Raw genomic sequence first — 12,030 nt, 5'->3', positions numbered from 1 at the left:
ACGTTCACGCCCTTTGCATTGAAACCATTGCATCGGACACGCTAATCACTGCTCGCCAACGCTAACCGATGCTAACCTCTGCACCAGCATGCCGCCCACCTCCAAAAAGTACTCTAATAAAAGTGTCAAATCTAAATGTAGCTTCTGGTCAACGGGATCAAATGAAAGCCTCCATTTTAGTCGTTCAAAGCGTTACATGAAATAATAATAATTCTTTATTTATCCCCATGGGGAAATTCGTTCTCTGCAGTGAACCCATCATGAGCAGTAGGCATGCAGTCCACCGGCGCCAGGGGAGCAGTTAGGGGTTCAGCGTCTTCCTCAACAACACTTCGACATAAATAGATTCCTCAGGAAGGAGGAAATATTTTCAAAGTAAAACAAAGAAACAGACCACATCCTGGGGGGGAGATCCCGTCTTTTGTTTTTGTTTTTATTTATTTTGGGATGGAAGCTAGTTGGCTAAATGGTTGTTGCTAATTGATGCTAGCTGGCTTTGCCATGACCTTTGACCCAATTCATTTGTTTTATTCGTTGTCCAGCCCATAATCTCTATCCCAGCAGGATAAACTCTTCGAGATTATGGCGGCGGATGGTGTAAATCCAAGGAAATGCAATAATCACATTTATGCATTTATTTCCCCCCCTTTTCATTTTGTAAAATATCCCACTTCCTGTTTGGGATCCTGGTCTCAACGCGGCAGCGGTAGCTTGATGCTGATGGATCTGCCGCCCCTTGTTTCCAATCCCGCCGTTCCATTTTCAAATGTCACTTCCTGCTTTTGATCTTGTTTGTGTGTGCGCACATGTGTATGAGCGTGTACGCGCATTTGTGTGTGTGTATGTGTCCATGTCCCAGCCAGCCATAAGTAATTTTTATTGGCGATTTGCGTGCTTTTGCAAACGGCGTTTCCAACTGGATTATGTCCGTAATGCCCTCACAGAATCTGATTTGTCGGCGGGGGGAGGAGGTGGAGAGGATGGAGGAGATCGAGGAGGTGGAGTTGGGGGGGGTTGGAAGCCCGAGAGACGAGATTGGGCTTGACAGACAAGATGGCACCTTCAGCCCGATTCGCCATCGCTCATGGCGGCGCCATATTATTCCTGGGATGACATTGCGCCCGTCTCTCCTTGGTTATGTTCCCTTCTCCAGCCTGGAGGCCACTCTGCTTACCCCTCAGACACACACACACACACACACACACACACACGCACGAGAAAAGCTGTCATCTTGAGTTTTATGGCGGTGGCCCTCGACAGCGAGCGGCTTTTTCATGGCGGCAGTCAAACAAGAGTTTGGCAACAACTGATGGGATCTCTGGAGGAGAGGCTAAACCACAGAGAAGCACACACACACACACACACACAGTCCCACTACTGGTTTGTTTTTACATCGTGGTTGAATCCCACTTGACCCATGAACGCCTCAGGGTTGATTGAACGTATTTTATTCATTCATTTCTACCTCTCTTTATGCACTCAAGGCTGCAGGTGCTGTCAGTGGACGTTCACCCTCCAGCCACACTAAATTTATAAATACACATATGTTTAGATAAAATCTGGATTGTTGTCCCTTCCCTTAGCCGCCAATGTCAAATGTGGGCGTGGACGCTGTCTCTTCCCATGACAAAGATGGAGTGTGACGGGCCGACAGCCTGCCCTGGCGGCAGCGGCGGAGGACTGATGGGGACACACCCCCTCCGCCGGGCAAGGGGTCAGGTGACATGACATTAGCGGCGCAGGCCGTTTTTAGTTCTCCAACCTCCGGCGTGGCAAAACAGCAGGGACATCCAACGTTGTTTGTGCTGAAATTTTATTCTCGGATCTAAAAAAATGGATTCTTCCGCTGGACTTTGGATAAAAATACATATGACGTTCATTTCCTTTGCATTGAAAGCATTGCATCAGATATGCAAATTGCTGCAAACCAACGCTAACAACACTAAGAATGCCAAGTTTGTTCAATTTAGAAACTGGAGCAAGTTCTCGCCGCGATTGATGACTAATGGCTCATTAAAAAAGGAGGTGGAGAACAACGACCAGGAGATGTTGCTTGCCTAGCAGGTGTGTGTGTGTGTGTGTGTGTGTGTGTTCATCCCAAACTGCAGATCTCCCAGCACACCGTGTTTGCTTTAGAACTTCGGAGAACTTGGATGCCGATCAAAGCTGAGAAAGGGGCGGGACTTAACCCAGACCTGTCAATCACAGGATCAGTTGTCAATCAAATCCTGCAGGATCAACCTTTCACCTTCACCAGATGTCTGCAATGAACCTGCTGGCTGCTTTTGGGAGGAACCAGGAGAATGTGTGGAAAACCCACAGAGTGAGTCCAGAATCTGGAGAGAACCCAACACAGATAGGAAGACCATGCAGAGAGACTCCAGTCAGGAGAACATGGAGAGAACCCCTGCCGGAACCTTTGCATTGTAAACATTTGAATGCCCTGATTACTGCTAACCAACGCTAACAACGCTAACTTTATTCTCGAATCTGAAAACTGAATTCTTCCACTGGCATTTGGATAAAAAAAATATGCAATGCTGATTTCCTTTGCATTGTAAGCATTGGATGGGATGCATTAATCACTGCTAACTAACGCTAACATTGCTAGCATTGTTAGCTAACATTGCAGCAGCATGCCACCCACGTCCAAGAAGTACTCTAATAAAAGCGTCAAATTCAAATGTAGCTTCTGGTCAACGGGATCAAATGAAAGCCTCCGTTTTAGTCGTTCAAAGCGTTACATGAAAGACGTCCACGGGGCCATGGGGGGTTCAGGCGTCATGGCAACCTGCGGCTGCACGTCAGTGCATCCGGCATTAGCAGAGGCACGTCACGCTCCGCGAGTAATGAGCGCAGGCAAAGTGGCAGTGCTGCAAGAGGCGACGCGACGATTTGGCTCAGATGTTATACCTAATGGGCCTCCGGAAAAGCGGCGCATACGCTAACAGGCCCGCGGCCACCATGGAGCCTTTTGATGTAATCCTGGGCAGCCATGACGACAGACGGCGCCCATCAAGGAGAGCCGCCGCTTCTGTCCTCAACGTGAGCTGAACAGAGGCGCGTTCTCATCTCTGAGGATCCAGCAAAGATGGCCGTCCAAAGTAAACACCAGGGTGCTGTGAAGTTGGGGGCAGTCTACTTCCTGGTACATGCCGATTTATATACAGCTGCGTGTGTGTGAGCTGAGATTTCAATCCCTTAGTCCGGCTGGGATTATTTATAATGATGATTTATAATTCCAGCCAGATTGAAGATTTACAGATAGCAAGGTAACGAGCAGCAGGTTTATCGAAGCAAATGGAATAAAAATCATTTTAGATTCAATAGTGCTACTCTCTTTCAGAGCTCATTGGGCTAGGGGTTGGCGGGTTAGCTTAGCATAACAAATGACAGCCTTAAATAAGTGTTAGCCCATCAGATGCATGTTTCAACACCATGATGTGACTGAAAAGTTATAATCACGTTTCTGAGCTATAGATGTGAAATCATCGCACGTCATAAACAACAGGACTACTTTCCCTTCTGTTCCCTGCGAAACTGGACGTCCTGCTTCTGAGGAAACAGAAAAAGGTGACATGATTAGCGTACCAACACATTTCGGTCCAGTTAAAGGGCCGCTTGACAGGGGTTTTGACAGAGGACTCAATCGGTTAACGCTCACTGCACTTAGCTAAGTAGCATACAGCTCAGTAGCAGCAGCTTGAACAAGAGACAAGCGGCATCTTCTCATCCCGTGATGAGGACGGCGGCAACTTCTTCAAAATGTCGGCATGTATTTTCAAAGATGCTAATTAGCTCGGGAAGTCATTTGCACGGTGGATTGACATGAAGATTAGCTGTGCCGCAAATATCAATGGCACATCGCAAACACAAAGACAAATCACTTTTTAATTAAGTTTCCGAACAGGGGAGAGGTTTAGCGAGGCAGCACTCCAGTGCCCTCTGCCTCCTCCTCGTCCGTGAAGAGACGATGATCCTGCTTTGTCCTCCTCGCTACCTAATCTTTTAGCTATCTTAGCTTTTCTGTAGCACCTCTAAATGACGCCATTCCTTGACACCCCTTACAAAGGTTTGTTCCAATAACAAACAGTCACGAAAGGTCTTTCTGTTAGCGGTTGCACTAAAGGGGGAATCACCGCTCAGACATTCCCTGAAATCGAACCCAAACATAGCCTTTTTTTCACGCTCAGTCCCGTTGTGTGGAAGATCAAAACGTCGTGACACACTCGCAAGCTAACGACAGGAGGCCAGACAGATAATAGGCTGTTTTGGCTAGCATCCCTAATGGCCTGGATGAAAGCTTCAAAGTATAAATGTCGTGGGGGTTGATAAAAGATAGAAAGATGTGAAAGTGAATGGCGGGTGGGGCTCCTTGTTACTCGGGCTTCATCGAAACCCGTTTAAAGGAACGTTTATTTACAAGCCAGTCCTTCGGGAGCCCGCAGACACTCATCCGTTGGCCGTGACGATGGTTTATTTACGAGGCAGGGGCGTAGCTGGACGTCCGCAGCCATAAATCACCCTTGAGCAGCCAAGTCAGGGAGCTCCAGTGTCTCCAGGAGGATGGTCGGGCTATTAATTGGGGGGAACGTGGGGGAACGTACAAGAGTTAAGCCCCCTCCACCACAACCACCGCTGGACGTGCCCCCTTCATTACATTATTATTCACCATCAGTGCATGAACAGCACACACCTTCTTTTCAAATTAAATCCACCCGTCAGCATCTATATTGTAGCTTCGAGTAGTTTTTAGCTTGTTTATTTCTTCTACTTCAATTAGCTTGGATTTTAGCTTCATTTTTAGCTTCTTGGTTGTTTTCATCGCAGTTTCTTATCCGGTAGTTGTATGCTAATGATAACGGGTCTTGAAATGTCACACTCTCATACATCGATTCCTCTTCTCATTCACACGTCTGGACCACTGAGGTTCTCCAGAGAACCTCCCACATGTGTTTGGACTGTGGGAGGAACCCGGAGAACCCTAACAAACCCCATGCAGACATAAGGAGAACATGGAGACTCCACACAGGAAGACCCACTGTGGAAATCCAACCGGGGACCTTCTTGCTGCAAGCTGGAAGATCATTTTGTTTTTTTTCCTTCCACCCTGATTAGCTTGAAGCTTAGATTTTAGCTTCTTTTTTAACTTCATGGTTGTTGTCAGTACGGTTTCTTATGCGGTAGTTGTATGCTAATGCTAACGGTTCTTGCAATGTCACCCTCTCATCAACACATCATAGGAGACTTACAACCATTCGTCTTCTCATTCACACGTCTGGACCATTAAGGTTCTCCAAAGAACCTCCTGCATGTGTTTTAACTGTGGTAGGAACCTGGAGAACCCTGAGGAACCCGATGCAACACGGGGAGAACATTTAGAGCCCCCGGTGTGAGTCCAACCAGGGACCTTCTTGCTGGGAGGTGGAAGCGCGTGAGACTGCTAACCGCGGCTTCACCATGATTCCCCACCTTGGTTACTCGGTATTTGGACCCATGGCAACACGAGCCGCAGTGCTTTTGACAACTACCAGGAAAGTCAATCTGATGCACACGATTTGCTCCACAAAAGTCAAACATCTTAATGTAAGTATTTCCGGCAGCGCTTTCAAGTGTGAAACGTCAGACACCGTTTATAAATTGGCGAGGACTGACTGGCGTCAGGAGACGACGACGCCTGCAACGTTTGAAAGACGAATCACGTCTATAAATACATCCTGACGGTTATCAGAATGGATTCATTTATTTTATTTTTAATATCCAATATTTATTCATTTATTTATTTATATATTTATTTATTTATTCTCAGCATCTGTTCTACATCTGGGGCATCAGGAACCTGAGCAGGTTCATTGTTTTATTTTTATTTTTTTGAGCGTCACAATCATTTTTTTTCTTTTTCTGCAGGTCATTTAAAAAACATAAAATGTAAATATTCATTATTATTTTTGTGGATTTTTTCTGTGTCACTTGGGAAGCTAACTTCCTTTGACCATAGTGTTATTTATTATTCTTACTTTTTATTTAGATTTTCTACCTTTCTCTGCAACCGGTTCCCCTGTCTCGGCAAAGTGGACCATTCCAACCTCAGCCAAAAAAAAAAATCGGAGATTGTTCTTAAACTTCACAACATTGACGGATTTTAAAAGAACACACCAGGACGCGATGACCCATCTCACTCCCTGTTTTGATCGGAAGCCTTTCGGGAAACAAACATGACCAGCACTGAAACTCTGTATCCAGTTTTCTTTATACATCAGTGTCATTTATATAAATCACATGACTCTATTCAAAAATTGACTTCCTGTTTTGACAGAAAGCATTTCCGGAAACAAACATGGCTGCTGCTGCGACTCAAGCCGCCCGAAACAAAAACACGTACATTTCTGCCTTCTCCATGTTCCTCCTTCGGCCGCCGTCCTGATCGTTATGACAACGCTAACTGCGTCCAGTTTCTATTTAAAAACTGCCGGCGACAAGATGGAGGGATGGAGTGACCCGCCAGATTAAATCAGTCCTTCCCCGCTGCCCCCCTGGGGTAACAAGATCGTGGTTGTCTGGTCAGCGCGGGGCACTGTCTGACGGACGGATGATTGACAGCGACCCCTCGCCTGTCAGGCGAGCGCTAAACATGGCCACCTTGCCCACAGCTTTCGCCAAACGGTAAACAAAAAGTCTCAGAACCATCACCAGGTGCCCTTCAGTAGCTTCACTGGCATCACTGCGGGAGCCGCCGCCGCCACCACCACCGCAGGAAGCTCACGCTAAGCCCTGATTGGTTGATGCGATTCGCCTTGGGGGGATCGATCCCACCATCACGGCAACACTGAAGACTAATCACAGTCATACAAAGGTGGGAACAGAGAATCATTATCACTTTATGGTGTCTGATTGTGTGGCTATTGACGTTTGGTGACATAGCTGATAACAAGCAACAAAGACGGGTCGAGGCAGCCCGAGAAAATAAAGCTGATTTTCACAATAAAATACATTTTGGGTGGGAGGTCCCGAAAGGATGAGGGCAATTAAGTCTCTCTAAAGAAGCGGCTTCTAATTACGTGACGAAAACTGAGATAACTTTTATTTCCCCTCTGTGCAGTAATAGGTTGCGTAAACGCGTTCTCCCGAAGAATTATTTTCAAATTAAAAGGGAATAGTTGGCGGAAAAAATTACACAAGAGGTTCCCGTCATTCGCCCGGCCCTGTCCGGATCGCTTCATCCATCACGTTAATTGATTTCCTGGATGCTACCTCGTCTTCCAGGTCCTCTGAGATGCTCCTCCAGGAGGAAGGACGGGCCAGGGGTGGGTCAGCACCCCCCTTTCAGGGCCTCGGCGGCAGAGCGATGTCATCGGCAACAAAGAACGCATCTGTCACGACGGCGAAGTTGGCGAGCAAAGAGACGCTTAACCGTGAGCTAAGAATAGCCGGAAGGCTAATGTTCCAGCTAAAAGGGTCACGACAACAGCCTGAAAAACGGACGGTGTGATGACATTGCGCCCGGACTATGGTCCTCGCAGGGGTGTCCGAGAGCTGTTGTGCGAATTGACGGAACTTTGATCGTGGTTGCGATGCTAATCGTTTGTGGTTGTCCAAGTGAGACATCTCTGCGATGAAGTCTTTTCAGAATGATGTCAGCTGTCTCACAAAAGCTCCACCAGCTCAGTGATTTTCTCAGAGGCTAACATGTAGCCGCAGCCCACTGCTAGCTGGAGGTTAGTTTGTGATTGCTAACTGTCTGCTGTTCTCTAAGTGCAGAGAAGAGAGAGATGCAGAGATGCACTTTGTGCATCCCTGGAGTGAAGAGTCTTGTCAGAAAGACTCTGATACCACTAAGTTTCTCTCAAACATTTTGGCAGTTCGGACATTATCTAAGCCGCTGATATGCAGTCGCAGGCCACACTTTGCTTGCAGTGTAAATTGTTTGCAGTGTTCCAATCAATGCATCTCAAGGTAAAAGTCTTTTCAGAAAGACTGGATGCCTGCCAGTCAAGTAATTTTCTAAACAGCTAATATATTGCTACAGACCACAGCTAACTCCGTTAGTTTGTCATGCAAAGATCAAAAGCGCTCAACAAACACAGCAAGGATTCGAACATACAAGTCAGTGATATGCATAAGTAGAGATCATCCAGTTGGTGGACATGGTGGGGATGCTAATGGCTACTTTGCTGAAGTTGCTAGCATTTTCAGCATTGTCATCTTGACAGTCTGTAGGTATTTTGATTGTTACATGAGCCTTAGCGGATGTTCGCTCTCGTGTTTCTTGCCAGGGATCAGGACATCGTCCGGATCCCAATGAAAACACAGCGTTGTCATCAAACTACAGGGGCTAGCACTGTTAGCATGTGAGCCTCAGCCCCCATCAGCCTCTTTGTTTTTATCCAACTACTGTTTAAATAAAAAGGAAATCAAGACCATCACTCTCGTACTAACTAGCAGCACCAAGCTGCGTCGTGTGGAGGTTAAGGGACAAAACATTGTTTGGGATGAGGAACATAACCGCATCAGTTAGCTAACATCAACACACTAAATCGATATTCCCTGGAATCTAAATGGCAGTTAGGAGCAAACAAAGAGACTAATGGGACCACGCTAACAAGCTAACAGCGCATTTGCTTCGGCCAAGGGGAGAAATTCAGATATATGAAATATGGACATTCTTCCCCGGCTGTCATGGGAAATATCACATGCAAATTTTCTCCACTTTGGCGCGTCGCCGGTGTGGAAGCACTCCAGAAGCGTTCCGGCCCATTTCTTCTCCATAATGGGACCTCCTCATCCGAGGAAGCTCGCAGGGTCTGACGTGGATCTAATGAAACACCCGCTGAACAATCGCTTCGTCCAAAACACAACTTGCTTCCTGTCCAACCCCCCCCAACGTTGTTTTCCCATCCAGTTTGTCTCGCCCCGCTGTGCGTTAGCGCCATCACATGACTTTAGCGTCATGTGCTATAAAAAACCTGGGGGGCTGGGAGTTGATCGCTTTGGGAGATAACAACCTTGATCCATCAGGTGGAACCAGGAGGCCATTAAATGACCTCAGCTCATCTTGAGCGCGCCGACGCAGCCTGGGTTAACGGTAACGAGAACGAAGGAAGTCCATGTAGACGAGGGTTGAGGGGGCATCATGTGCACGCTGCATGTCTTGCAAGAGGACGGAGCACCAATGCTGCATTTTCTCATGTTGTATCTTCCAACCCTTTGTCTTCATATGCTAGTTCTGGTGTTACAAGCTAACATGGTAGGATCTTATACTTAAAAACTCTTAATGATGGCTTCGCCCTGCCATCTATGGTGACACGGCTGGTCAGGTTTAATTTCTACGGCGTCAGTCGCCTGATGACCTTTTCCTTGCAGAGCAGGTTTGGACCATACTTGGAGATGATCTAGCAGACAAAGGGATAGAAAGCCAACATGCCAAAGACAGAGGGGCTATGAGGTTAGGGGCAGGCTAACAGTCACATGCTAATAGCTAAAATTATATAATAACAGGTTTTAGTAATAATGGATGCCTGGTAAGACGCTGCAAGAGCTCAAGCCTCTTGGTAGCCTGTCCAACGAGAGTGGCTGAGGACACAGAAGAAGATGTCAGGCTACCATGCATTGGTGGAGGTACAGGATAGGGGGATTAGCACAAGTGTATTATGGGATACTCCTCAGAAGAGTAAGCCTATGGCAGAACAACTAGGGACTAGCCTAGCACCATGTTCTTCTTCTTCCATTCCTTTCTGCTTCTCCGTTCAGGGGTTACCACAGCTAATCAACCTTCTCCTATCCAACCCTATTCTCTGTATCCTGGCCCAGCGCTAACTGTAGTGCTGTAGCTATTCCAACCCAACTGGAGAGGTCGCACTGAAGTACCGCAGGGAGCGGGAGTTCTCATGTGACCTGAGGTGGCGTACGATTACACAAGTTGTGCACAATGTTGAAGTACTTCTCACTTGATATACAGTTTTGAGGTACTTAATTTCTTACATTGTGTAAATTTTGAAGTACTTCACTTCTCTCATTGTGTACAATTTTGAGGTACATTTCTTGTGTTGTGTGCAATTTTTCAGTACTTATCGCGTATACAATTTTGTGGTACCTCATATCTCATGTTGTGTAACATTTTGAAGTACTCTATGCGATGTGGAGTTCTTCAATTCTTTCTGTGTGCAATTTTGAAGTTCTTCTCATGTTGTTTACAATTTTGGAGAACATAATTTGTCACATTGTGTACAATTTTGAAGTTCTTGTCATGTATACGAATTTGAGGTACTTCATCTCTTAAACTGGGTTGCTTTGTTCCTTTCTGTTTCTCAACATGGGGCCCATAGAATATTTGTAGAAAGATTTATTATATTATCATATACACCATGACCTTCTACAAGCTGTGCACTGTCTTTGGCGTCACAGCACGATACAATTATTCTCGCTGATTGGAAAATATATCATGAAAAGCCATGAGGTGAAGCAGACAATACTGTGCCTCACCGTTGCACCTTCTCAGTGGATGGAATTAATGTTGGATAAGCTGTTTGTTAGCCTCTTGCAGAAAAGGGTATTATGGTCCGTCAGCAGGATTTTGCCCAGCGCTGTGCGCGTCAGCCTCTAGAGGGCGCCAGAGGGCTCGGAGACAAAACCCCTGACATGGACAACATGCTAATGGGACAGTGGCAGGTGTTTTCATTTAGCTCCGCCTCCTTCCTGTTGACCGACAAATAAAAACACGTCACGGAGTGGCGGAGCAATGGTGGTGCCAGAGCGCAAAACTCTTAGCTTAAAAGCTAGCGGGGTGCTGGGGGTTGGGGGGGGGGGGGGGGTCCATCTGTTCAGGAGACAATAATGGATGATTTATCGACCAATCAGAGGAGCCGTTGTTCCACTTTTAATCATCTTAATAAAGAGAAGCAGCTCCGGACGTAAATTAAAATCATCTCCTGCAGCTGCAGCTCGAGGACAACGGGTTCTCCCGGTTCTCCTCCGGGGTTCACCCCATGTTCTCCAACCTGGGTCCTCTCAATGTTCTCTTTGTTGGTTCTTCATGATCTCCTTTCTAGGTTCTCCATGTTCTCCCTAGGATCTTTCCATGTGGGTTCCATCCATGTTCTCCTATCTGGGTTCACTCCAGATTCTCCGTGTTCCTCCCACAGCCCCAAAACAGAGAGCAGGTTAATTGAGGCCTCCAAATGTTCCTCATGTGTGAATGAGTGTGAATCGCTGAATGCTTGTAATTGACAGCTGACTTGTCCTGATCTAACCCACCAGCTAACGCAGACAACTAGCACGACAAGGCGTGGGCGTGAATGAACATGTGAATGTGATGACATCAGAGGTGACATGACACCCCCCTCCCCCCCTCACGCTCAGGTGAGGACGTGAAATAAATCCAGAAGAAGAAGAAATAATCAAATCATTGAGTTTCTCTCCAGATGGTGAGGAGCGGAGCAGCTGAGCCGCAGCGCTGAACCCATTAAGGCGAGGGCCTGGTGTGTGTGTGTGTGTGTGTGTGTGTGTATGTTTGTGTGTGTTGTTTTCGAGGACTGTGGCAGCCGTGGATGCCGCTGGCAGACGCTGCAGCTTTCATTTGGCTGAGAAGGGAGTTTGGGCACACATACACTCAGCACTCCCCTCACGATTACGCCAGTAGCTCTGTTTGCACTTTATACGCGTCAGAAATGCCAACATTCAGGGGAAACTACAAACAGAGCAGTGAATAAAACTACAAATATGGACATCCTCACACAAAAACTTGGTATGTTTTTGTGTATTTGTGCTGAGTTTGTAAATCATATTTATAACATTTGTGTGAAAGGAATTCTTTTGGATGGATGGATAAAATGAAAACAGTTGGATGAGGCTGGTGGCTGAAGTTCACTGGTGGCTCAGAGTACCTTACCAGGTAAGGGAAAAAAAAAATCAATAACTTATAATTAAAAACATGAATAAAAAATAAATTCTTACGAATTGAAAGGACTGTAAAAGAATAAATAAATAAATAAATGTCACCTCCTCTTTACACTGTTACAAAATGACCTAAAAAAT

The sequence above is a fragment of the Fistularia commersonii genome, chromosome 4 (assembly GCF_037954325.1).
Source record: "Fistularia commersonii isolate RoL2024-O1a breed Wild chromosome 4, RoL_Fcom_v1.0, whole genome shotgun sequence".
Lineage (NCBI taxonomy): Eukaryota > Metazoa > Chordata > Actinopteri > Syngnathiformes > Fistulariidae > Fistularia > Fistularia commersonii.
Note: the sequence above shows the minus strand (reverse complement) of the source record.